This window comes from Perissodus microlepis, chromosome 5 (genome assembly GCF_051167445.1).
Source record: "Perissodus microlepis isolate ML-2025 ecotype Zambia chromosome 5, ASM5116744v1, whole genome shotgun sequence".
Classification (NCBI taxonomy): domain Eukaryota; kingdom Metazoa; phylum Chordata; class Actinopteri; order Cichliformes; family Cichlidae; genus Perissodus; species Perissodus microlepis.
In genome coordinates, this window is record NC_140465.1 from 10,940,148 (window position 1) to 10,964,170 (window position 24,023).

The 24,023-nt window shown below is 40.2% G+C and overlaps 1 protein-coding gene across 1 annotated transcript in view; it reads left to right on the forward strand.

Moving 5' to 3' along the window:
• prickle2b (prickle homolog 2b) overlaps positions 1-24,023 on the forward strand; it is an 86,781-nt gene that overhangs the window by 14,688 nt on the left and 48,070 nt on the right. The window lies entirely within an intron of this gene.

Consider the following 24,023-nt stretch of genomic DNA (forward strand, 5'->3'; position numbering starts at 1 on the left):
TGTGTGCAACTGAGTGACGGAGCTTTTCCTGCTGTAACTGTTTTGGCAGGGTGTGTGTAAGAAGACTCATTTGGGTTATCTTAGGAGCTAGTGGTGCATGTTATTAGCAAAGAGACAATCCCCCCTGTTGAGCCCGATTAATGACGTAGGACAACAGAAGGGTGTGTGGATGGGGCAAACATAACAGACCTACACTGGACACACACGCACAGAGCCATACACATTTCGTTTGCTCTTACCTCGCTGCCTGCCTGGTGCAACAATCAGATTTTAGTTAGCTGACACCTGTGAGCTCCAGCAGGTCATAACAGGTGAAGACGAGTTTATTTATTTTTTTAGTGTGTCTGAAACACTTTATTTATTGAGGTTTCTCACATGATGTCATGCGCACATTGAGAGCTGTCTGTTGTATTGGACGCGATAGGATCACTGGTTGCTAAAGAGAAATGCGTATTTCCCAACTGGTTGTCAGTGGTTCCCAGTGATTTCTGGGCCATAAACCTTCCCTTGACTGCTTTGGTTGCTAGCTGATTGCCACAGCTGCCTGTAGTTTTTCACGGTTGTCTGCAAATACTAACTACTAACTAAGCAGCAGTACAACTGGAAAAGGTGTGACACAAACTGGAAATGGAGGTTTCCCTTTAATGTAAGAGCAGATGGGCAGTTTTTGTGGAAATGGCCGTCACTTCAATTCAAACTAGCGGTGGGGAGAAAAAAATTGATACAGCATAGGACCAAGTTGCAATACTCGTGACCACTTTGATTGGAAAGCCATTGCACATTCGCCTGATAGAAGATAGGCTGCAACTGCTTGCAGGTAGGTTGACTTGGACTGACTGCAATCACTCTCAGAGAGACTGTGGAACATTTGCAGATAAATAAATAAAATGCAGACCAATTGGCAACATGCTGCCATCAGTCTGAATGACTCTTGGTCCATGAGAACAACAAGGGGATAAATCGCAATATATGTTACAGCAAAACTCAGCGTGTCACAAAATGCATGTCACTAAAAAGAAGCAGGGTTGAAATAATACTGTCTGGTGATTCCCAGCTTTAAATCAAACTGCAGCCATAATTTTGGCTGATACTGAGTTTCACTAGCCTCAGTGAAAGTGGAAGCCACTTTAATGATAGCTGCCTGACAGATGCGAAGCATCGACAGAGCACTTGGTGGATTTGGCGGTTCCTCTGGAGTAGGGCTGCCACAAACGATTATTTTGATAGTCGACTAGTCACCAATTATGTTTGCGATTAGTCGACTAATCAGATCATGCATCCATTGGATGTAAAACGTACAGCTTATTACACCAGAATGCATCTGCTCTTATATAACTATCATTAGCTTACAGCTTTAAGTGTTCACAGTATGGGCTAACTAAAAATAAAGACAAGATGATAGTTTATTAAATTTTAATGAAATTTGTAGATTGTTTCGGTGAAGTTTAATAAACTCCTTGCTATCTAAAATATAACGGGACACCGGAGTATATTCTCGAGCATCTCACACTTCTGATAATCAGTTGTCTTCTTGACGTTTATTCAGCTGTGTAAAAACTATAACTTTAATCTCAGCCAAACCGATTTACTCAGGAACAAATAAAATACTAAAAAAAAAAGCCGAACAATAACATTTTGAGTTTATCTAAGTGACTTATATATATTTAACCTCAGTAGCGAAAGACGGCAGTGGGTTTGAAAACGATTTGTCGGGAGTCCGGTGTTCTCACGGGCTCTAGTGAGCCTTGCCCCTGGCTAGCTATCGAGCTAGTGGGTAACAGACGTTTCCGAAAATGCTTTTGAAAATATGTGGTGTCTTGATAAACTGAGCAGATATTTGAGGTTTACACAGCTACATTCTCACCTGAAAATATGTTAAACGTTTATTTTGTGACCCAGAAAGAATAATAAGAGTAATATTAAAACTAACTAGCTGCCGCCATTGTTGGAAACTGAGCTGGGCTGCGCTATGAATTCTGGGACACAGCTTCTTCTTCTTCTTCGGGGTTTAACGGCAGCTGGCATCCTTGTACATGCAGTGCTGCCATCTTCTGTTTCAGTCCGTTATTACACTCTTAAATCCTACTACTTATTCCTGCGTCTTTTGTGATCTTACAAAGCTTCAAACGATGCGTCGACTATTAAATCAGTCGTCGACGATTTTGATAGTCGACGTAATCGTGACTAGTCGACTAATCGTGGCAGCCCTACTCTGGAGCATGAGCGTACTTAAGAGTAAGCCTTAAGAGTTTACAGTCAGTGTTGCACAACAAGAAAGACATCATTGCCTGCACACGTCGTGTCGAGCATCACTTGTGCTGTCAGGGGCTTCTGACTATGCCGTTTCTTGGAAGTGTTAGTTTCATAATCAGTGAAATGGTGTTTTTTCTTTAGCAGCCACATCTGTGCCACATTGGGTTGTTTTAACAGTGCTCAGCTTTTAGTCAGCACCCTTCATAGTTGCATAATACCAGAAATAGATAGATTTATAACAACAAATGTCAAATTCAATTCATTTCCCAGAACGCTTTGTGGTGCTGATTAAATGGAACTCGTCTTTCTTCATTTATCACTTTCGCTGTGTGAGACTGTGTTCTTACTGTGGGAAGTTTTTGTACACATCTGGGTTTTTTCTAAGTTTTTGGAAGGAGAGGCACATTAGGCATCTGCAAAACTAGAAGGAGGTATTTTGCAATTTAAAAAAAAAAAAAAGTATTTTGCCGTATTTTCCCGTTAGTCCACAAAAATTTGGGGACGGCAGTTGGCTGCCCATCCCTGGCCTGGTTCTGCCAGAGGTTTCTTAATGTTAAAAAGTAGTTTTTCCTCCCCACTGTCATCAAGTGCTTGCTCAACGGAGATCGTCTGATTGTTTAGGTTTTTTTCTGTATTATTGTAAGGTCTTTACCTTACCATATAAAGTACCTTAAGGCAACTGCTGTTGTGATTTGACACTATATAAATAAAACTGAATTGAATAGTAACAGTTTAATAGTGTTACGGCCCCTGGCCTTGTGTGACATGGGGAATCATCTTAACTCTACTATATTTAAATCTACTTAAACATTTAGCTACAAAAAATTGAGCAGTTTAGGTGTGTGCGTGTGTGTGTGCGCGCGTGTGTGTGTGTGCGCGCGTGTGCCTTTGCTTCTACTGTGTTTAACTAGAAGTTGACTGTGACAGAGTTGGACTAATCCTCAGGCTGCCATCTGTTGTTTGACCTCCTCCTTATCAACACATAACCAGCCTCCACAGGTCCAGTGTGTGTTTGTGTCCCCATTCCCAGTAATGAGGTGTGTTTGTTTGTGTGTGCAGAGCATGACTGTCAGTCAGCCATCATGAGCCAGACAAGTTAGGAGGGAGTGGGGTGGGGATTGTCATTAGCACAACCTAACACAGGCCTTGTTTGAGGTTAATAGGGTCATGCTCCTGCTAAAGGTACACATGTGGGACTTATTTCAGACCAAAGGTTAGATTGGCAGAGAGGGGAGACCAGTTTTGGGTCCGCTTGCCTTGTGGGTATATGTCACGATCATATTTCAGAATAGTTCCACTTACGGATGTCGGCATGCATTGCAGTTCAAGAAGCTGATTGAAATTCATTCTATTCATTCTAAGACCAGCCTGAAGAAATGAGAAGTGAATTCATTATTTTTGTCATTTGTTGTTCCAGCCTTGGAACTCCTTTGTGTTGATTTCCATTTGAAATAAAAGTCTAGACAAGTTTTTCTTCCCCTTTAAAGCTTAATTGTGTTTGTGAAATATTTTTGTACCTTCCATTACAGACACGTTAACATTAGCAAAAGTAAATGTCACAGTCGGTGAAGGTTTATTTATAAAAACTATGTTATCAGAGGCGATGTCATCGCTGTGAAGTCTAAAGGGTGTGGAATCATTCGCGATGTCACAAATCAAACGTATAACTCTACAAGAGATGATATTAGGCAGTGGCCCTCAGTGAGCTATGGAGGGATCTTCTACTGCATGTATAACAAACCTATTGTATGTGTTGTGTTTGGGACGCTAACTCTGCCGTCTTGATGTTGCCCTAATTACAGCAACTAACGTCTTTTTTTTTTTTTTCAAATATATATTGCTACAGGTTTTTGATTAAGTTCATTTGTCTGGCGCCAACAATCAGCCCCTTGAGAGTCTTGGCCCACTAATCTTGGCTAACAAACCAGTTCTAATCTATCTAGCATTATCATAGCTTCACCACAGTAAGCTAGGCAGCTGCATACTAGCCACTGTGAGACTTGCTATGGTTCACCGAAATCTTTCACGCTGGAAACAAAGTCCCATCTGTTTATTCTTGTTTTAATTGTCGTTTTATTGGTTCTTGAACTTCTGACAGAAAGTTGATGAGATTAAAACTTCTCTTGTTTACAATGTAAATTCTAGTGCAGAGCCTGATCAAAACATAGCTGTGTTAAATAGGACATTGGGCCTTTTGCTGCCATTTATGGTTCTCTCTTCGCCTCTGCTTTCTTTCACTGTTTGTGAGCAGAGAGTTGTTCAAAGGAACACAATAGGAAAAGGAAACTATAACCAAAATATGAGACCTGCTCATCCAGACAACTTTAAACTTGACGCTTGACTTTTTAGCTACCCAGCAATAGAGCAGATGAAGGACTCTAGCTGAAACTCAGAACACACACACACTTCTTCTTTTTTTTTGCTATTGCCAGCAGCCCTGTTGCTTAGCACCAGCCTTGTCCAGAAGTAATAAAATCAACCTACAATCCTTCTAAAGATCACAAATTAACCCATTTTGTTTAATCTGTACAAAATCATAGTGTAAAACAAATCTAGTTTTTACACGAGGTTGTGAGACCATTCCTTGACTGGGAAAAGTCTCGTGGTCACTGTGGAGTTCTCAGGTGACCAGCAGAGACTACAAGAATTCATCACCCCCCCTTTTTTTTTGTAAAATTTGTTATCTTTGGGAGGAGTCGGGTAACACGTGTTTCTGTGATTTTCATACTTTGTGCTCAGCGAATTATGTTTAAAGAGAACGATGTTTCCATCGAGAGGAGATAAGGGAGCTGAGAAGTTGGCTGAGCTATGTGGCTCACAATGAGCAACATCCACACGTCACCTCATATCTTACACACTCGCATGTATGTATATTAAATATAATATTGATCTCAGTGGGTTTGATGAGGCATGTTTGTTCTTTTTCTTCTCGTCATACTGAAAAATGTGATTTCCTCTCTTCACCTCAGTATATTTTTACGCCCACTCGGCTTCTGTTGTTCTCTCTTTTTCCATTTCTACGTCACGTTCTTTGACTATTCTCAGTGATATTTCTGACAGGCTTTTTTGGTGTGAGTCATCCCACTTCACTGCAGTTTTGTCCCTAAATAGGTTTGAATTGCGACAGCGTCAGTCTTTTTTTTCTTTAGGAAGATAGCTTTTAGCTCTGTAATGGTAAAACTGTTGAAGCTGAGTCGTGGTTTGTGGATGAAAGCACAGGATGATGTCCAGAGCTGCTGCGTGGGATGTGCACTGTTGGCTGTTTGAACTTTCTCATTCACAAATTCTTGCCTAATGTCCTATTTTGGTATATGTTTCCATGGGAAGACCGAAATTATTTGAGGCAGAGGATTTTTAAGACTTTTTTTTGTCCAGGCTTTGCTTGTCGATATATTAAGGATGACAGAGGTTAAAGTAAAAGATGTGTCCCATTCGTAAAACGCTGAACAGAACATCCTTCCTTCACACGACAGTCGTACACTCCTGGCAAGTGTGGACAGTTCCTCTCAGCATTGTTCAAATCCCACAGCTGGGGAAGCATCCAAGGCCAGACCTGTTCAACACACTAGACTGTCTAATGATTTGTGCCGTGTCTAATTTGTTCTCCATATGGTGCATACACACACGCACAGACACATAGACACAGCGAAACCTGTCTGACCTTTGTTCCAGCTCTCTCTTTCCAAACTGGTAATATTATTTGCTCTGCTGTTTGAGAGCTGTTTCTAAGGGAAGGTGCTGGTTAGCTGTCCTGATCAACTAGCATTAATCCACTTGATTGGATTTAATGAGCCACACAGGATTCATTTACCATTCAGACCTGACTGGAGCTATGTGCAGCGTACAGTAGGAAATTGGAAAGAATTGCGATGTAGTCTGGAATCAAAACAGAGCATCTGTGAATACCTAGCCTTGGTCAAATTACATAGTTACTTTATTAGAACATCCTCTCTGATTGAATCAAGAGGAGTAGTAGGGTATTTGAGGTGGAATTAATAATGCTTTACTCGAAAACATCAGGGAAACGGGTCAAATCATCCGTGGATGAGCTTGAGAGGGTGCAGCGGCAGGTTAAACCCTTAAGAGCTTCTTCTTTCTATAAGAAAGAAGAGCGAATGAGGTGGGAATGAGATGGGCAGGAAAAAAATTGTATTAGGATATTTGCTTTGTACCCAGGTGGTGTAAATTGACCTATTGCACCACCAGTACATGTTATTAGTAGAGCAGTTCCTTTTTCTCTCTTATTCTCTCTTTTTTTTTCTTTTGAGCTCCTCTTTTCATTTTTGCATTGATTTACATGTTCATGGTTTCAACCTTTGTAGTGCAAAAAACCCCTCTAACTTTCATTTTAGCTAATGAGTGCTGAATTTGAATGGGGGTATTTTTTGTGATGAGGAAACCTTCTCAGGTGAAATTTGCAATGCAAGTGGCATGGATCGTATCATTAGGAAAAATAGGGCAGCAAGGCTCATTTGGATTATTTTTTGGTTTGAAGAAGTTCCTTTCTTCTACAATTATAACACAAAGACAAATAGAACTTTTTTTTTACCAGTTAGGAAGTTTTTTTGCAGTCTGACTTTACCAAACTTCCTTTTTTTTAGTTTGAGTGAAGAGCAATTAATTTAAACTGCAAAGATGTTATAAGAATGTACCACTGTAAATGTACAATGAAATTGTGGGTGCTCCACACCAACTGTGCTGGAATAAAATATAAATGGTCGACAGCAGGAATACATAGCATGCAGGAGAAATATATACAGTGAAGAGGGATGTATACAAAACGAGAGAAATGTATACAAAAGTGACATAAATTTTGTCATCAGGCAGCGAGAGCGGATGTCTGTGTGCCTGTTTTCCAGTCTTAAATGAAAAATCGACGATACCCATGATGCTTCATTTGGGTACAGCTGTTATTTACTTTTCAAATGCTCTGAAAAAGCTGATGTTTCTGCTGCTGGGTTCTTTCTGTCCTTCATATTCTAGTTAGATTTTTAAAAGGTTTCTAAGCCTTGATCAATAAGTTTATTAAAAGATAATGACTATCATTATTTGTGAGACTGATACAATTACTGCTGCTCTTTTCTTTGTTCTGTTATCCAATTTTCCATTGGAGCTAACCAAGCATCCAATTGAAGCCAGTTCTTTAAATTAAGCAATTACATCTCGCTTTATTGCTTGTCACAGAAGAAAATCTTTTAATTTACCACCTTATTTTCTTGTGGCGCTCTTCTTTTAGGTTTTGGTGTTTCAAAAGAAATACCTCATGGTGGCTGTCTATAGCCTGGTAAAGCTGCTCTCTTTTGGTTTTGCTAACTACTTCTGAAGTGTTTTTGCATATTTAGAAACCAAAACAAAACATAAACAAACATTAGATGATTATTTCTCTGAACTGATTATCTTATATTCCATTGCTGCACGAGTGTTCTCAGTCTTTCTTCCTTAAGAAATGGCTCTGTTCAATACACAGCTGACACAAAGCAGTGTGCAAGATGGCACCACTCCAAATTACTGGTGGGTCTTTCTGGCCATTTGTATTTTTTCTGTGTCCGAGGCTGGCTGGGGCCGGGCTGGTAGCTGACAGCAGATGATCCCTTTTTTAATGAGATTTTTTCCCCCTCCCCTCTCTGTCTCGCTTCATGGCGCCACAAGGGAATCATCTTAGTCAGACAGAAGCCCTGAACCATGAACAGAAAAGCCTGGACACAGATAGGACACCAGCAGACAGGCAGGGAGAACGGGAAGGATAAAAGGAAGGACGGAGGGAAACCTTGGGAGGGGGAGAGGGAAAGCAGAAATTATAGTTATTGTTATATATTGACAGACAGTTCCCCTAACTAGTTGTCAAGTCAGTTGAGATTCTGATGTGCATTTGAAATAAATGAGTTCAGACTTGAATTAGCTTTAGGTGACAGATTAGGCCAAGCCACGTTTTGCTTTTTAACTTTAGATTGAATAGATGCTGTTTTCAAGGACACAATCTATTTCTCATAATGACTATGCATAACTGATGTCTTTTATGTCAGTACTTAGTAATTTTCACAGTATGTCATTTATGCTACATTTGAGACATGGGCCTTATCAAGAACACTATTCAGGTTCTAAAATCTGAAAACATTTTCATTCTAATATTAGATTTACAACTCTCTAGAAACCTCAAGCCAGCCTGGAGTCAGAGTGACAGGCTCTTTGAGGATAATACTATACTGTGAGGTCTATAAGATTTGATGGGGCCTAAATAATCAAGACTTTCCATGTGAGAAGGATTTAGACTTCTGGTTAGACACCATATTTCAGAGATTTTTAGGGTGAAATATAATGACTTTTTTTTTGCCTGCCTGTATCTAAATGTTTTGTGTCATGTGACTAAATAGATCATTAACACTGGGTATCATCGGCACATCAATTAACATGTTTGGATGTTTTCTAATAATATGGAAGGATGCATAATGCAAAAATATATTGGTAGCAGCTCAAAACCCTGTGGAACTCCATGTTTACATCAACATGGGCTCCTGACTTCATATTTACACAAAAAATGAAATTTGCTACATCTTAAAGATGGCTTAGTTTTACAGAGGGCTTTGACATAGAGCAACAGGCCAAATGAAGATCTTCTAAATGAGTGCAATACCATTTCCTTCCATACTCACAAGTTATCTGCTTTAATGCATGCCATTTGTGATTGGTACCAAGGAGTCAGCAGACAGTCACCTCTCAATTTTTTTTATTTTATTTTTCCCCCCAAGAGGAGCTACAGAGTCCAGCACTGTATGTAGTGAGGGTGTAACACTACAAGACACAAGACACAAGACAATTGGCCTCTGTGGGAGTGAAGTTTAGGTAGTTGCTTTGCATTGTGTTGGCACATGGTGTTAACAAGATAACTTAAGCACTACTTTAAATTAGGGCTGTTCGATATAACGATATATATCGGATGACGATATAAAAACGTCTATCGTTTCATTTTACGCTATCGTTTGTTTCGTGGTGTCGCAAAATAAACTGTTTACGGCAATATTTTTTCATCCTTTTGATGGTCACTGTAGTGGCTATATTAATTTCTTAAAGTTCTCTCTTTCTCTTACATTTAATATAACCACACTACAGACAGACAAGCATTTGTTTTTATGCATTGTCGTTAGCAACAACGACGGTAAAACCACCGCGTGTCCGCTTGTTCCACATAAACCTTTCAAAATAAAGCTCAAGATCCTGTTGAGACTTTTCAAAATAAACTGAATCACGTGAAAGATGCAGTATTTACGGATGAGAAGCAAAAAAGAGCCGTCAGGTGCTAAAAAAATAAACCTTAGACTCAAACGTTAGAACAGGCTTTTCCCCGCAGCACGGTGTGTAATAAATACTCACAAAGAAAACAGCGGCCGTTACAATTTATGTCTAAAAATGTATCGTTTCATGCATTGGTTAAAACACTCGACTCCAGGTACATGACGCCCAGCTGGAAACACTTCACGCAAGTTGAGCTGCCCGAGATTCACAGAATTTACAGAAAATGTTACATTTTTGTGATTTATATCGTTGTCGGACGATAGATGTCTTAATATCGGGATATGAGATTTTGGTCATATCGCACAGCCCTACTTTAAATTTCGTTACATTACCTTCAGAAAGACATCTAGTGTAATTACATAGTTGAGTGTTTAGTTCTTCGCTATTTTAAAATTAAATGTTAAAAGATGTGTTTGAGTTAGGGGGTTTGAGGACATCAGATGCTGCTGGACCCGTCACCCAAAGGAGTGGTGCTCAAATGGTGATTGTAACAGTTGGTTGGTACATCTGAGTAGCAAGAGGAAGATTGGTCATGTGGTGTAAACCATAAGATCCACTCACCCATCCATTAATCATCTGTTTTGTTAGTTTACAGTTAATGTGTCCGGACCGTATTTGCATACATTCATTACATTTAGTCTAGTGGAAAACCAGAGCACAACCTACTCTTGTACATTATGTTAGATTTTACACATACAGGGAGAAAATTGAGTTTTTTATTTAATGCTGCTGTAATTATATTAATTTTGTGTGATGGGGAAGACTTTTGAAATAATCAAAGTGGCATGGCTCTAAGGATATGGAGTGTTATTTGATCTGTTGATCAGGCTTGTCCACTAGTTTGGTTTAGTCTAAAATATTTTTAAAACTCTTGAATGGGTTTGCCACAGAACTATGAAGACATGCATAGGGTCCACAGACAACGTAGCTTAAAGAATTAGCTGAACTTTGTATGTTTTTGAAAACCTAGTTTTATGATTAAACTGTCTACCTCAGTTGTGCTTTAGTAGTGTCAATTATCAAATGTTAGCATAGCATGCTAATACCCCTAATTGAAACTATGGTTATACTCTGTTATTGATATGGACAGCTGGAGACCCTATAGTCAACTTGCCGTTTTTGCTTTACTTCTTTGATGTCTGGTTGACGTCCAGCACTTGGCGTGCAATGCATCGTTGGTGTGCTGTGAAGTAAAATTTTCCATGATCAGTCTGCGTGGTCCCAAAAAACAGGGAGACACACAGACGTATGCTCTCACTGCCTGATGATGAAGTTTACATCACTTGAACTCGAGCCGACTGTAGCTGACCTGCGGCATGATATGGAAATATAATCAAGCCTTAAGATAGTGATTATCCTAAACAGCAGACGTGCAAAACAATTTTTATGTGACTATAATGTTGGCAAATCACGACTTGTCTCAAAGCACTGTGATGGACTGTTTTTTTTGTTTTGCTCTACGTTTATAACTTCACATATGTTTAGCAGGCTGCATTGCAAAATGACTTTAAGTATGCTGTACTTACAGATGTATCTCAGACTGCACATCAATCTTATTTTAATAATGTTTCATCAGCATTTTTAGAAAACATTTACAACCAGATTTCATGGGTTTCGTCTAATTAGTGAGTTACTATAATTGGCACTAGTTTATGTTAACACCAGATGTATCGGGGTCATTTATCTGCCCATTGATCTACCAATTTATCTAATCACCATCTAGCCATACTGCCAGCTACCTCCCCTCTTTTCTTTATGACTGATGACTTCTGCACAGCACCAACAAATCATAATGAGCCCATCTGACAACCTTTATGGTGCATTTTAGCCTGAAAGCAAAGGCACAATGGGAAGTCTCAAAAGCGAGTTCACCACCAATTACTTCCTTTATTGTTTAGGAGAGAAAATCTTGATGGTAAAAGAAATGAAGGAGAGGAAAAGTAGAGTCAAAGAACTTGTGAATGTTTAATGCACAATGCTGTGGTAACCACATCCTCACCATTGTTCAGTGGGATTGTCTGTGTGCATGCATTGTAGCATGTGGGGTCTGATATTATGCTGCCTGCTGCTTCTAAAAGGCTTTCCCGATCATTCCTTTGTTCCTTGTTTTTTTTTTTTTCTCTCTCTCTCTGGTTCCTCCCTTGCTTGCTGTTTTAGTGTAGCGTCCTCAGAGAGAGGTTGATATATGACATCTGTTTGATGAAAATTGGACTGCGAACATCCCATGTGGCAGATGGAAACGCATCTCCAGTATTTCTCGATGCGTTGTGCATCTGGGTTGAAAAATGAGACTTTAGAGAGGGGAAAGAAGAGGTTTTCTAAAATGACTCCCTCAACCATCGACAATCCCAGACAGAGTAAGAAAGAGAGGATGGAGAAGGTCGGGGAAATATGAAAACGGCAAATGAGGCAGAATTCATTGAGGAAAAGCAGGAAAAGTAAGGCTATAAAACAGAGGAAAACCAACACCAGGCCTCGTTAAACAGGCCGTTACCATGAAGCTTATTGTCCTGTCTCCATCTGCGTTTAAGACTATCTTAAGACCGTCTTTACTTTGAATGCATTTCCTGTCTAAATGTACATCCACTCATAAAGTACAGGAATTAGGCACTTTAACAGCTTTATGTTAAATCCATTAATGAGGAGGGATTTCCTTTGTCACAGTGAAGTTGTTGACCCTTTTTACTCAGTCTTCTTACTAAGTGTCAGAATAGAGGATGTTCACTGATGGGACAAGTAGCTTAGCTTCCTCACACAGATGCTGATATGACACATGGCTGACTGGAGCTGCATCAGCCGAAAACGTGCTTCAGTTACTGCTTGGGGAATTTGACATTGTGCTTCTTACCTCCCCCCCTCAAAGGATTTCATTTTATTACAACACATTACATCCTGTTAGTTACAAAAACAGTGTCAGCTCTAAAACAATTTTTCTTGCACTAGAGCGAAATGATGAATTCAACAAGCAAGAAACACGAGAAGTCACACGATCATGCAAGCTGAAGTGATTAGCATCTTATTTTATTATTTGTGATCTATAACTCAATACAGTAGAGATATTAAAATAGCCTGAGCAATAGCATGACTGTCTTGACGGGCTTTATTATAATCCAAGCAAGAGGTTTTTTGAGATAATTCAGCATAGAAGTGTTGTTCACCTGAAACATATTCATTCCTAAAAGGAAAAAAAATGGAAATGTGACACACACTTGCATTTAGAAAAGCTTCAAATTAATCTTTGTTCTGACAAATGGCTTGGAGGCAGACTTTAAGTGGGAATGTTGAGGTTTTTGTCTGCTTTGCTACAATTAGGGAGTGATCGGCCATTTGCCGCTGCTGTCTTATTTTCCGTTTCATTTCCCTGTCTTAAACCCCCACCTTGCAGCACTCATCCTTAAACTGTGACTACATTATGCATGGACCAGAAAGTGTATCATAGTAGATATGAAATATGCATGAGCTTTTGTGCAATGATGCCCCTCCCCATCCCTTGATTTATCCCCCAAAAGGAAGGAATCATTTTGTGTTGTCTGATTCATTTAGGGGCTAGGATCACTGAATTCTTGTGGGGAGGGGGTGAGAGGTGTCTGGTTATTTGTGGTATTTTCTTCAAATGGCGATAGAAATTAAAAGAATGATGGTGGTGATAGGGACAGAGACAGGAGTACGGGATGAAAGCGCAGAAAGAAAATGGATATGGACTTAAAGGTCAGACTTGAGGCTGAAAGAAGGAACAAGGAAACGGACGAGTGAAGTAGGAAAGAGAGACAAAAGCAAGTGTGACACATCAACGGAAGATCAACAGAAGGAGTCTTCTGGGGACTGTCAATAGAAGCAATATCAACTGATTGATTGTGTCAGTGTGTCACACGGAGCTGATCTCTAGAGACTGTATGTGTGTGTACGTCCTTGTGCGTATGTGCGTGGCGGGGCTCAGGGCCTCAGCTGTTGTCAGAGCAGAGGGCCACGCGCCTCTTTTGGAAGCACTCCAGAAGTCCCATATTGTGAAGCCACAGTCCCCACAAAGGGAGCGCCTCCATCTTGTGGAAATGTTTTTGCTCCTCCACCCTGTTCTCAATTTCTGATTGCATTTGTTTGGGTGCAGGAGAGAGAGAGCATGGAGATGGCTTTTTAATGATACTGGAGCGCAAGGCACATGTTGTGTGTATGGTGAGAGGTTTAACTTTGCAGTGTTATGCTTGGATCTGGTTATTGAGAGGTTTCCACCCAATATTTTACCCCTCTGAGGTCTAAAGTGAGAGAGGGCTCATTTTTAGGATTTGCATGGCATGCGGCTTTCGGCCACAGTTGTGGCTGTGGTGATAAACAAAGGCATCATCTCTCCCACACAGAACCACAGCTGTGCAGATGAACACGCTGTGCACAGATGACACAAGCACAACTGTCTTGTAGAGAATCTGTTTTAAAATTTGTGGTTCGGTTGAAAGTTTGGTGCCTACATCACTCTGACATTATCCAGTAAGTGGTGACTACTTGTGTGCGCATCACCATGACAAATGGAAACACAAACACACAATGATTATACAGCATACATCCTTAATGACTTTAAAAAGAAGAATTGGGTGCACAAGCTTAATTTATTTTGGCCTTTCTCTGATCCACACATGGCAAAAAGTATACATACAGTCTTAAGTATATACAGAGATTTGCTCTTTTAATACGTTGTTCTATAAGGTTCTTTAATATGAACAATGAGGCCAACGCCTATTAACTTATTGTTAGTGATCGTGATTGACTACAGCTGGTAGTTTCTTTTTGCAGCGTTAAAATGAGAGCACTCATTGTTTTGATCAGTCTGATCGTCACTGTGTTCCTCTGACTTTCCTTTTGCTCTAAAAAGAAGAATTTTAGGTTCGTATGCTGTAAAGTTCTCCTTGATCCATTTCTAAACAATTACATATTCCAAGATCATAAAACAATGATACACGAGTACAAGTTATTTCGATGTTTCTCCCAATTTCTGGAAGAAGACTCAAGCTGTCACCCTCAGATGAGAGAAAACTGTTTTAAGATATTCAGAAAAAAACAGGAACCACCAGGACTCACGTCATCCATGAAGTGCTGGAACACCAGCGTGGTTGTCCACAATGACGTGAGTTTTACATCGCTATGGACTAGGATATTGTATGGGGTGTTGGCCAAGGCAGAAGCCCCTACTTAAAAATTGACATCTTAAAGCTTGACTAAAATTTCCAGCTTCCCACATAGACGAGCAAATTGCCTTTTGGAGAAAAGCTTTATGGTCGGACAATGATAAGATTGCGCTAGCAACAGTGACAAGAGGTATGTTTGGAGGAGTAAAGGTAAGGCTTTCTAACCTAAGAATAGTGTATGGACTGTCAAGCATGGTGGTGGTAACATCATGCTGCGGCTGTTCTGCCCCAGAGCTGGGGCTGGGGTTGTTTTGCTGCCATTGTGGATGGAATAATGAAGGAGGACTACCTACAAATTCTCCAACTGGATGTTCCTACAGGAGAGTGGTCCCAAATACACAAAACTGGTTTTGGAATTGATAAAGCAGGCTTAAGCCTTTGGAATGCTTTTCTAAATTTCCAATCTCAACCGTATTAAAAATTTATGGGCTCAGTTCAAAGGAAACTAACCAGTTTAGATGAACTCTACTAAATCTGCCAAAAAGAGTCAAATAGCCAGAATAATGCCAAAAACTTGTTGATGACTACCAAAAGCATCCAGTCACTTCTAGTGCACCTTGCTAAAGGACATTTAACAAAATTGTTCCTGAACATCCCAATATGCATACACATACCCTTCCATATGTATATATATGATCCTTAAGTATATTTTTGGGGATTAGAACTATGTATTAATACATTAAATATGTATCTTGCTTAATCATTCCGCCCTGAAAAAAGAACCAAAGACATTCTTAAAAGTCTAAAATTACTTTGACATTTATGTTCATGATGAATATAAACTTTTGTATGTAAAATCTGTAGTTAGGGTAAGTTTGAAGGAAATTTTTCACAGTTAGTTTAATTTCCTCAGGACCTCCCTTGAGTTCCCCTGCTGTGCATGGCGGATGCTGTCATAACCCTGACTGGAAACTGATTCACCAAACAAATCATTAAACATTTAACAGATGATACTTTCTGTAACTGGCTTCACCTCCTCAGTTCACTTCAGCATATTTGATGTGTTTGTAAATATTCTCTTAGAAGACTCATCTGCTTGGTCACGCAACTTGAAAAGATCCAAAGTTGAAAGTCTTGTCACACTTCTAAACAACTTAATACAAAACAAGCTATTAACAATGAAATCAACCCTTTATTGAACTGTCTTATATGCAGTGTTGGGTAAGTTACTTTAAATTAGTAACTTAGTTACATTACTAGTTACTTCTATCAAAAGTAACTCAGTTACTTCAAGTTACTCGTTACTTTCAGAGTAACTAGTTACTAGGGAAAGTAACTTTGGTTTTACTCAGAATTCTCTTGTTAATGTGTTGCTTCCGTATCTGGATACCCAGGAAGATTGCCAGTCTTCTAGCTTGCTTACTTGCCACAAGTGCACTGTGCCACCTACCAATAGAAAGGAAAAAATAATGTGCGCATTTCCACGAGAGAAATCCCACACCTGATTCTATCCTAGCCTGCTTTTTACATCCAACACAAAAACTGCAGTCGTGGTGCTTTCGATTGTACTCAGAACTCGGAAATTCTGCCTTCTGAATAGGAAGATGTAGGTAACACCAGACTGAAGATGAGCTGCATACAGAGCTGGACTGGGACAAAAAAATCGTCCCGGGCATTTTGACTAGAGACCGGCCCACCATTATAGGAAAAATCATAAAGCCTTTGAATGAAAATAAACACTGTTGTGACAGTGATGTACACTGTTCTGATGGTATATATGTATCAATCTATCAATTGTTTGTTGTAAGACTCAGATAATTATTTTTTTAAAAGTGAGACATTTTAAATGAGAATAAGAAAGTATTTCTTTGTGCCCCCCTTTCCCTTTTAATGCCCTACATGGACCCCTGGCAACACTTTGCTAGACCCGCCCCTGCACAGTTACCAGCTGTCAGCTACTTAGAAAAGGATCCTGGTGTTATTTGTCTCTCAGAAACAGTTCATAACTTCCCTTCAACTCATTCATGTTAACTAAAAGGTAAACCTGTTTCTCCATCAGAGCTCTGATGATTCAGTAAGGACATCTCCTGGTTTCATCTTCATGTTTCCCTCTCACCACATATCCAAACCGATATCATGACCAGCAGCTTTACAGCTGTGGCTCCAGCAAACATCAGCTGATACTAGAAATTAATATTAAATAAATTCTAACAACAGCTGATCAAGCTTAAAAGTGCTGCTGTTGTTTACCGCGACATCCGCTGGTTTCCTCTTTCTGGCGCAAAGTGGGCGATAAATAAACAAGAGAGAAAAGCCGATCAGCTGATCATTGATCAGTTTCATGATTGAAGTAGAAACAGGAGAGGGGGTGAGAGGATGAGAGAAGAAGAGGCAGCTGTGCAGCGTAAACACAGAATAACTCCAGCTTTGTGTCTTTTTCATTGTAGCTGAAGTCCGGGACAAAATGTTCCTTTTCACCTCAATACGAAACGCGTAATAGTTTCTCTGAATACGAGACGATTCCGTTTTTTCCGTTTCAGCATAACAAAAATAAACTCCACCTAAACTTGGTTCATATCTGACCCAGATGGACTGCAGGTTATAACTTCTTACCTGAAGTTCAGTTCACCTGACACTCTCGGACCAGCGGCCGCTTCGGGTCTCTCCTCTTGCCTCCCTTTTCCTTCATCCACCTGCTGGCTTCCACCACTTGCTAATGTTATTGAATCTGTGGAAGCTCCGCGATAGCCACCACACGAAGTAACGAATAACGAGCCTATTTAAATCCCAGTAACGAGTAACGCGTTCCTGGTTTTGGCATAATAACTAGTTACCGTGCTCGTTACCACAATAATAACGTAGTTACTGTAACGCGTTACTTAATAACGCGTTAGTCCCAACACTGCTTATATGTCCTTTCTTGTACATTCATGGGAAATATTTGTGTAATGAGATGTATTAAATAAACATTTTAGGGAAAGGGTTGGGTTTTTTTAAAGTTTGGAGGCTGCATTTGATAGTTAGTATGAGACCAAATGTGTAATTTCAAGCAAACATCGGAAAAATGGTGTTTGAAACATCTGGAAGATCATTTAAATAAATCTGAAATAATGGTCAATGAATGAACCTCTGCTGCACACTGCAGTTTGCTAATTTTATATATATATATGTGTGTGTTTTTTAATTAGATCGGATGCAGTAGAAGCTGAAACGGGATCAAATTCTGCTAGAAGCATAGCATGCATCCTGAGAGTTACACATCTTTAAATAAAAGTCATTTCTCTGCTCATCACTGCAGTGGTGCTTTTGCTTTGGATTGTCCAAAATTTTCAGTTACAGAGCAGTTTCCTTGTGTGCTGGAAAATGTGCTGTACCAGAGGAATGACCCACAGAAGCGGAAAAGAACTCAAATTGGTCGTATTTTAAGAGCGTAGCGCAACTGGCATTTAGCTACATCACTTCCTTCATTTCCCTTTAAATGAGGGAAATAACTGGGAAACGGTCTTTTGCATCCCCATACATTTCTTAAATTGCTATATAAACCAATTAAAATTTGAATGTGTGTTAATAGATCTCTTTAACTTCTGAAAATTATTTCATCCAGTTCAATGTAGCTAGCCTTTGCCACTGCACTGACAGCTGATTTTTGCTTTTTGGGGTAATGTGCTGTTTCCTGTTAGTTTGACTGACAGCTCTATCAAATACTATGAACATGCTATTACCTTGTGTGTACCCGGCTACAAATTGACTGATTGACTGAATAGTTAATATTCAGTCGACTAACTCAGGAGACTACAGAATTCCATTTTAGTGAATTTGCTGTGAATAAATATCTGTGTGTCCACTATTCCCAAGAGATTTCTGATATCCATTGATGGAATAAGATGAACAAATTAAAAGATGAAAAGAAAGAGAAGAAGACACGGGGGAAACGAGGCCCCCTGTGCCTTGATGTCCTTGAGCTCATTCCCATAAGAATGTGTTTCAGAGTGCATGTGCAGGAATTTTCATGGGCTTTACTTGTGCAAGTAAAACAGCTGGATGTTGTGAAATCCAAGCATCAGTCTAAGTAGCAGGCTCTCAAGAGCTCAGCAAGGACATTGTTAATTCCTAGAAGACTCTGTTTGCACGAGGTGATGGCTGCTGACTTATTACCGCAGAATAAGACAGCATCTCTCGCCGGCGCTTCTCTCTTTCCTTTCTTACTCCCTTCCTTCCCTTTTATTTCCTCGCTTTTCCATTCCTCTCTCCTCCTCATGTTCCCAGTCCACGTGAAGCACAAACAGATCGGAAACAGCTGTGAAAATTATTCTGTCTAATAAGGGCCAATCTTGGCTTCTCGGTTAGCCTCAGAGTTAAAGAATGGGGGGGGGGGGGAAAAGCACCCTGCCTCGAAAATCCCCTCAAAGTTTGCGGTGATGCTTTGACTTTGCTCCCTGTATTTGTGTGTGTGTGCGTGTGTGTCTTTCTTTCTCTGCAGGGTTACCCATATGCAATGGATACCAAACATTCTGCCAAAAGGCTGACTGCCAGGCCAGAAAGAAGAAAAGAAAGGGTGCTAACTCCTCTTTCTCATCCCCCTCTCTCCCTCCATTTCACTCTCTTGACTGCTCTCCCAGCAGCACAGTCCATTTATTTTCTTCTCTCCTCATCACTCAAGTTTGTATTCTCCTTAAAACAAAGGCACGGCTATTTCGGTCATTATCATCTTCTCTCTCTGTACGGGCCCACTCCATCTTTTCCATCCATATTGTTTTTGCCTAATTGTCAGTTAGTGGTCTTTGGTCTCACCACTCCCCTCATCACCAGGCACACTGTGTGAGAGGAAGAAGCAGTCGAGCTAAAGAGCAGAATGAGCTGACAACTAGACATCATGAGATGAGTTCACTGCTGAGCTGTGTGGACATACCAGGTCACAAGGCAAATTCCAGGGCTTTTTGTGGCTGCATGCGATAAGCGTGGCCTTGAAAAGTGTCTGGATCACAGCTCACACTCTCTAAGGCTTCACTCGTTTTCATTGAGCAAACTTTCTAAGTTGAAACGTGAAACTTTGTATCAGGAAATCTTCTTGCACCTGAGCGTTTCGCGAGATGGCTGAGATTCTGTTCTTGTTGTTCACAGTCATTTTAATGCTGATCAATCTGATTTTAGCATGAAAACTACTTGACTGTTGAAATGGGTACACTGCATTAAACTAGTGGAGTGGGTGCAGCTTTTTGGAGTTTCCAAGGATTTTGCATTATTAACTCAAAATGTGTTTATCTCTGTAAACGTCTGTGCTAACAGCAGCTCCAAGAGCTACTTGGAATCAAATGATCAAATTAAGGAGATGAGGTCAAAAGAGAAACTTGCATTGGTGGTCCTCCCTATAAATAAAGTTTTTAGTGTCTTCTCAGATTTAAATGATTTGGGAAGGAAATGAAAGCCGTGTTCCATGAAATTCCTAAATAAGGCATGTTATTAAAAATATTGATATAATAAAATGGCTCTTTTCTATAGAATGATTCAGATTTATTCTAAAGGAATAATCTAAAGTGTCCACTTACTTTTCCAGTCTGATTACTCTGTTTTGCAGACACTGTTTGATCAGTCAGATTGTATGTTTTCCTATCATTGCGAGCTAGATGAAGGGGTCTTGATCAAACTGATTCAGAAAGCTGAGCGTGCCAACTGATTGTATTGCACTTTCTTTTAGTTTTACTTTTTTTCTTCCTCTGCATTTGTTCGGAGCAGCGTTCAAGTTTTCAGAGAAATTTGTATCTAGAGTCTACAATTAGGGCTGAAGAAAACAGCATGTTATATCTACATAGGTTCTCTGTGGGTACTCCAGCTTCCTCCCATACTCCAAAGATATGGTTAGGATTTAGGTTAGTTAATGACTCTAAATTCTCTCTTTTAACCCAGCAGCATATTGGTAACATGTCCAGGGTGTACCTGGCCTGTCAACCCATGGGATAGGCGATGGATGGATAGATGGAGTCTGCAATTACTTTGTTCTATTAGCAGATGTGCCTTGCCCATTTATCTTGTGTGCAAGGCATGTGTTTGTATCTCAGACATCAAAAAATAAAAGAAAAAAGTCTCATTTACAGCGCCGTAGAATTACTGCATGTACTATACATCCTTACATAAGATTAAGAATCAGTTATTTTTGTTTTGTTTTATTTCCTTGTAAAACTAATATTTCTATTTATTTTTTTTTACTTTCTGATATCCTCCTTTTTTTTTAAAAAAAAATGTTGTATAGATGAGAACTGTTTCATATATAGGTCCTTTTTAAATAGATAAAACAAAAAATCTTTTATAGCAATAACTTGCTGTGTATTGAGAGAACACTGGAATATGAATAACTGCAAATCACACATAATTGATCTGTACATAATGGGCGTTTAGTACAGCTCTCTGCTACAGTGCTGCAGGCTTTCTTCTTAAAACAATCAACTTTTATTTTGCAGTGTTTTTGGCCACCTCAGCTTTGCTCTCTTCATGTCTCTGGCCCTCATTTCCTTGTCTCTGTGGGACTGTGGGGTTGATTGATAACTTCATTTGTTCCTCAAGGGAAGAGGGGGATGAGTCGATGACTTGTCCTCACTGTGTGTAGATGGATGGAAGAGGAGTTTTTTTTTCCCTTTCCCTCTCTACATTTTCCTGGACTCACCTCAGGCTCTCTTCACCCACAGCTTCTTTTCTTTGACAAATGGTCTAATTTTTTAAATGCATTAGGTCGGTCGTTAGGAAAGTGAGGTGTGAGGGCTTTCTTTTGTCTCAGCAGAGCTCTTGCAGTGTAGTGAGGGGATGCCCTTTTCCTGCTTGTTGCTGCTGTTTTCTTCTACACAAATGGGACCAATTGTGCCTGGCACAGCAGGCTGATTCTCAGAATATTTTGAGCATGATGGGAGGCTTTTGTACCAGATTTGAGTGATGTGGACTGCAGCAGATCAGTTTCCATAGTAGCCAGAAAGAAAACATAAGATGTGGTGATTTGTTGCCTATAACTGCTTTAATCTATGCAGATGTTGCCAGAAATTGTGTGTTTTTAAAGCTGGTGACCGTAATCTTGTTATCATAATTGTCCTGTATGACCGTCTTTTTTGGGGGGTTGTCATGTTTAATCCGTGTTTCTGTCTGTGTTTGATGTTTAAATGTAAGGAGAAAACCTGTGCATGTACTCAGGACACAGAACAAGTCTTTGTTGTCAGGTGCGGACAGGAGCCTCCTCTCTTGGCTGCGGTCCTGCTTGTTCTCCTGAAATCCCTCTAGATTTACAGCTGTGAATCTAGCTGTTCCACACTCCTGAGAACAGTAGGTGCACAGTGTGAGCGCCACTGAAGAAGTGATGACATCCTGCCCACATCACAGTTGCTGAGTGTGCCAGAAACCTCAAGCTCACACTGGTGCAGAGAGATCCTGCTTTCCTGTGCTCACTCTCACTGCACCGTTTCTCTTCCTGTATTTATTTGACATATGACTGGCAGGGAGGAATGGGGGTTACCTCCCTTAAGAGTCAGCCATTTTGGGCTTTGGTTGGTTTAGGAATCGGCATCCCGAGACCCATTACAAGGACGCAGTCAGCTTGGGCTGATTTAAGTTATCCGTTGCTCACTGAATGAACATTAGTGCAACTTTGACAGAAGAGGGCTTTTTTTGAAAGTGCTCTAGCAGATGTTTCCATAGACTGCTGCCCCTGTGGATATAGAGGAGGCAGAGCAGACTGATTAACTGCTGAACAGGGACTACTACATTAATACTCTACTTACTATAAACTTAAAGATCAGTCCTTGTACAGCTGCGGCCAGCTAATTGGCATTAAAATTTAATACAGTTGAACACTGGTGCTCATTCATGCTGCATCCTTAAAGTGTAATATCCACATCTTCAGGGTCAAAATATTAAGCTGCTGTGTGGAAAAGACAGAACACACAGGCTTCATACATTCATGTGCTGCCACATAAATTCAGAACATTTTCCAGTTAGCTGGAGTCAAATTTGTCGCCTGTTAGTTCAAGAAGACCAATCTTTCATCGAATTCATACAATAATCCCATAAATAATCCCATAAACCCAATGTTGGCATAAAAAAGCGCTCTTAACTAAAAGAATACTTTAACATTTGTCACTGCTATTGGCCAAAAAATTCTCCAACATAAAAATGAGGTAAAAGGGAAATCTGACAGTTGTATACTTCATTTTAAACTGTATATAATTTCTTAATGCCGGTGCTTTCGAGGTAATGGGAGGTGTGGTACGATGCATTGAAACAGAGCTCAGCTAGACATTTCTACGTGTTCTAGTCTAAGCCAACTTTCTCCTGTCGTTACTAAATATTTACCGTATGGTGCAGTCACACCTTCCAGTGATGGGGGCGGGAGTTTCCTCTGAAGGGTGAGGAGCTCGGTCATTTAGGAGAGGCTCGGAGTAGAGCAGCTACTCTTCCACATGCTAGTTTAGCCAACTGATGTTGTTGAGGTATCTGACTAGGATGCCACCTGGGAGCTTCATAGGTGAGGTGTTCCAGTGTTCCAGGCATGAGCAGGCCCTGGGGTAAATCCAGGACATACTGGAGAGATTACACCTCTCAGCTGATTTGGGAGCACATTGGTGTGCCACTGGAGGAGATAGAGAGAGGGAGGTCTGAGCTGCTTAGACTGCTGGCCCTCATGACCCAGACCAAGATAAGCAGCAGATGATGGATGGGTGGCTTTGTTTTTCAAACCATATGTGGTGAAAAGTCATAGACATTTAGGGATGAATCAAAACAGCTGCAGAACTCCATGTCAAGCATTAAATAAAAATGGTTGATTACTTATTATTTTCATTTTTATTCTGGAATGTGTTCTTCTATGAAAATAAGAACTACCAATAACATGTTAACTCTTACCCACACGTTATGTCACTTTGCTCATCCATCAACTCTCAACTCACTTTAATCTTCACTTGTACTTTCTAACTCTCTGAAAAATAACAGAATGTGCAAACTCCAACCAGGAATGTTGCTTTTGTTTGCACCAAAGTTTTGGTCTAAAGTTTGTTGAAATCCTGCTTGGTCTTCTGAATCCTCATGCATCAACTCCCATCCCATTATCGCATGATGTCAGCAAAAGAAAACTGCCAGAGCATTTATGGGTTAAGTGCAAGTGGGGAATGAGCTTAGGAAAAACGCTGACTGCTGCTGTCAGGCCGTGGGTGGGGTTAATGTTGTGGACTGTTTGCCCTCTCAGCAACCAGCTTGGTGGTCAGCCCTGATTGCATCCGTCTGTTGAAAAACTCTGTCGTTCTGTCACTTCCTCTTTTGCTTTACTCACACACATACTGCCCTCACCCTGCTGACCATCTGCAAGCTCATCTCCTCATCACCCCAGCTCAAGGC